Source organism: Anabrus simplex, chromosome 11 (assembly GCF_040414725.1).
Source record: "Anabrus simplex isolate iqAnaSimp1 chromosome 11, ASM4041472v1, whole genome shotgun sequence".
Classification (NCBI taxonomy): domain Eukaryota; kingdom Metazoa; phylum Arthropoda; class Insecta; order Orthoptera; family Tettigoniidae; genus Anabrus; species Anabrus simplex.
In genome coordinates this window covers 57,104,403-57,108,848 of record NC_090275.1, presented here as the reverse complement: position 1 = coordinate 57,108,848, position 4,446 = coordinate 57,104,403, and positions in this window count along the sequence as shown.

Genomic DNA, 4,446 nt, shown 5'->3' with positions numbered 1-4,446 from the left:
CGGCTTGGAGCTGAATTTGGAACAGCATGGTGGCAGGGATCTAGGGAATTGGCGTGAGGCTTAATACATCTGCTTTATTCATGGGTGCGTAACGTCGGAATGCAACCTCAGGAGCTTGGAGCTGAACTTGTAATTACGAAGAGGATGGCGACAATACACTGTATGGTACTAGGGAGGTGGTTAAGTCTAATAGGTCTGAATTGCTTGTATGGATGTCACGTTGGAGGGAGATCTCAGAGTCTCGGAACTGAGCGACTGCCGACTCAACTGCACTAGCTTTTGTGAAATGCGGTACGCTCTGATGTTTTCGTTCCTGGAACACTAGATATTTGATGTTAACTTTTCGAGTTGTTAGATTTGAAATTTAGAGACTTCTAATTGCCTACCCTGAGATCGCTCTCCAACTTTACATCCATATAAGCAATGGAAATCTATTAGGTCTTACACCACCTCTATAGTCCCATACAATTGCCACCATCTTCTTCGGAATTCTAAGTTCAGCTTCAAGCCCCTGAGGTTACATTCCAACGTTACGTCCCTATGAATAAAGCATATGTAGTAAGTCTTACACAATCTTCCTGGGGTGTATTAGTACAAAGTGTAGTCACTATCTTGTTAAAGATACCAAGTTCAGCTCCAAGTCCCCTATCTCGGTAGACTGAAATAAAACCTGTAACCAAGAATGAAAAATTTTAAGAGCTATATTAGTAACGGGGTACCTTGTGAGAAGTGTGTGGATCACACTAGATAACAATTAGAAGAGCAGCTGAAATTCTAAAATCGATCCTCCTGCGTCGATTGACACCTCGACATGGGGTGTAGCTGCAATTGCTTTGAAGTTAACATTTTGGTACTTTGAAGACTGATAGCCTTGCCGTTATGGTTCATATGGGCAATATATTTATATATTTCTGAATGAATCGAGCCTCCTGCGTTGATTGACACCTTGATATGGGGTGTAGCTGCAATTTCTTGGAGTTAGTCCCATAAGGGCCACTTTATAGCGGCCGTCTTGCGCATTGGCCGCTGCGCCAGCCTAGCTTCGGGCCCCAAAGATGCTTCCCAAACGTTATTCCCTCTATGAATAAAGTACATGTATTAAGCCCTAAACCATCTCCCTAGTCCCATGTGCAGCCGCCATCTTGTTCCTAATTCAGCTCTAAGACCCCGAAGTCACTTTCCGGTATTACGTCCACATGAAAGAGCATGCTTATTAAGCCCTATGGCCGCCATCTTGTTCCAAGTTTAGCCCCAAGCCCCCTTAATCGCTTTCCAATGTTACGCCCCTATGAAAAAAGCATACGTATTAAGCCCTATAGCCGCCAACCTGTCCCATGTTCAGCTCCAAGCTACCTTAAGTCGCTTTCCAATGTTTCGCCCCTATGAATAAAGAATACGTGTTAAGACTTACAGCCGCCATCTTATTCCAAGTTCAGCTCCAAGTCCTGGGAGGTTAAGTTAGGTTAATGTGTGGTCAGCGTGATGTTAGGCCTGCAATTTTATGCAGTTAGCCCGGATATATAACTTGAAGTCTGTTAGGCAAGCTTCCACTCTTATGCGGTTAGCCCGTGTGTTGAACTTTGAGACTATTAGGCTTCCAATTAGGGTCTCTACGTTTAACGCCCTTAAGCCTGGGGTCGAACCCGGGGTCTGTGAGGTTAAGCCTGTACAAGTAGCCACCTTAATATTATGTGAGGTTAAGAACGTGCTCTTAGCTAGCAGCCCGCATCGCGCTGTGACGTCACTCACTGGAGCAGGCCTTATCCAAGGGCCAGCGGTTACCGGGTGCCACCGAACTCTCAAAAAAGTAACTACTGATACTTATACCTCAAAAGCTGAAGGTTACAGACGTAAATTGGTATTTGGTCTCTCCTTTAAATGTAAAGGAACACGATTGTTGGGGGTTGCGGAAATCAAATTAACGGGGGGCGGGGGTATAAAAAAGTTGAATTCTTTCCATGAGGACACGCATATCTCAAAAACCGAAGATGTTACAAACAAGAAAATTCGAATTTGGAATATTATTTCAAAATAGAGAAACACGTATTATTTTGTTTTCAGAACATCCACTTAAGAGGGGTTGACTGAATTGAAAAATTAGTTGAATTCTTTGTACGGAGATACTTATATCTAAAAAACTAAAGATGCTGCAGACATGAAAATTGGAATTTGGAACCTCCTTTAAAAATAAAGAAATAGGTAACTTTGTCTTCGAAAAATCTACTTAATGGGGATGAAAAATATTGAAAACTTTGTTGGCTTTTTGTATGAGGATACTTATACTAAGAAAATCTTGTGATCCCAGAGATGTCAAAATTGGTATTTGGAATCTCCTTTATATATAAATAAACAAGTACTTTTTGTTTTCGAAAATCGAATTAGGGGGGAATAAGAAAAGAAAAATTTGAATTCTGTTTATGAGGATACTTATATCTGAAAGCAAACGGAAGGTTATTACTGCCATGAGAGATGGTATTTTGAACCTCCTTTAAAACTGGTATTGGAACCTCCTTTAAAAGTAAAGAAACACGATTTTTTTGTTTTCGGAAAATCCACTTAAGGGGCTGCAAATAATTGAAAGAGCGGGTGAATTTTTAAAATGAGTAGTATATCTACAGTATATGTGAAAATGTCAGTACATGTTACAGACATGAAACATTGTATTTGGAATCTCCTTTAAAACTAAACATGTATTTTATTGTTTTCGGAAAATCCATTTAGGTTGGTGAGGAAAGAACTGATAAAGAGGTTGAATTCGTTTTATGGGGATACTTATATCTCAAAAACTGAAGATGTTTCAGACGTGGGAATGGGTATGGTGGAATCTCCTTCATTCCTTTTTTTATTTTATTTTTTCGACTTGAGAGAAGACTTTCTCACATGTACGGTTCTATGTCGCATGATCATTTTAGCCCCAAACGGCAATACCACAAACATGGTGTGCGAAGAGTTTCTGGGGTAAATGAAACTCAATTTTTTGGTGCGCTTTTATACGTTATCGATAATGTCCTAGTACTGTGACGAGGAACGATTACTTTTATCAAATTACTAAATCCACGCGAGCGAAGCCGCGGGTAACTGCTAGTCTCTTCATAAACAAAATAGCTTTTTGTCCAAAACCCGTGGTCTAATTATAATTTACACTTTACTTTGATAGCCGTCAGTGATATGATGATAACCGGGACGAAAAGGCAGGTTCACAATTTCTCCAAGGGGAAAAGTCCCCGCAGTTTTTATTACTGTGTTGTTGGGGTGAAGGTACCTCACGGAATCAGTGTAAAAATATAAGTGTTGGTATAAGTTAATCACATTAACGAGGTTTTAAAGGAAGGTTCCAGATCTCTTTATCTGGTTATGAGTGTGTTTAGCTGGTAAGACCACAATTAGAATATGATTCCGGTTTATCGACCCTCACCAGGGTTACTTCATTCGAGAACCGGAACAAATTCAAAGGAAGGAAAGGAAAGCAGCTCCAGTTTTTCTCCATGATTTCCAACAAAGGAGTAGTGTTATGAAAATGTTGAAAACTTTGGGCTAAGAAGACAGCAGTGAGGAGAAGAGCTGCTCGACTAAGCGGTATGTTCCGAGCTGTTAGTGGAGAGATGACGTGTAATTACATCAGCAGACTAATAAGTTTGAGTGGTGTTTTCGAAAGTAGGAAAAATCACAATATGAAAATAAAGTTTCAATTCTAGATGACAAATTGAGGAAAATAGCCCTATTCGTTTATAGGAAAAGGAGTCAGGACTTGTAATTATTTACGACGGAAGAACTTTCCACATTATTTGAAATCTACATATATAATAACTTGTTCTGACTGACTGACTGACTGACTGACTGACTGACTGACTGACTGACTGACTGACTGACTGACTGACTGACTGACTGACTGACTGACTGACTGACTGACTCATCATCGCCGACACAAAACTACTGGACATAAAGAAATAAAATTTTGGAGATACATTCATATTACAACGTAGGTGCTCACCAAGGGAGGGTTTTCGTATATGCCATCGCTAAGGGGGTGAAAAGGGGGTGAAATTTTAAAATGAGTGTATCTGTATCTCTGTCGGCTGAGCCTGTAAAATAGGCCCTCAGTTCGTACGTCAACAAACTGTTTGATGTACAATGTTGTAATTTTACGAGAAGGGTCTTCTTTAATGTCCTAGGTGTACTGCAATACACCGTATATCTCCCCTGAGATGTATAGATGGTAGTTGACCCTAAAAAACAAAACACTCATTTGAACCCCACACGGAAGAATTTGAATTTTTAAACCCTCTGTTATTTAACATCTAGGATGTAAAGGCGACCTTCCAAGGACCAAGGGGGAAGTTTTCATTCGGGGAGGGGCGGGCCACCTAGAAGGTAACGCCTTCTCTCTGCCTAGGAGATTCGGCGGGTTTCGAGGATTGCTGGAGTTGGAAGAGAGGGACGGTGATT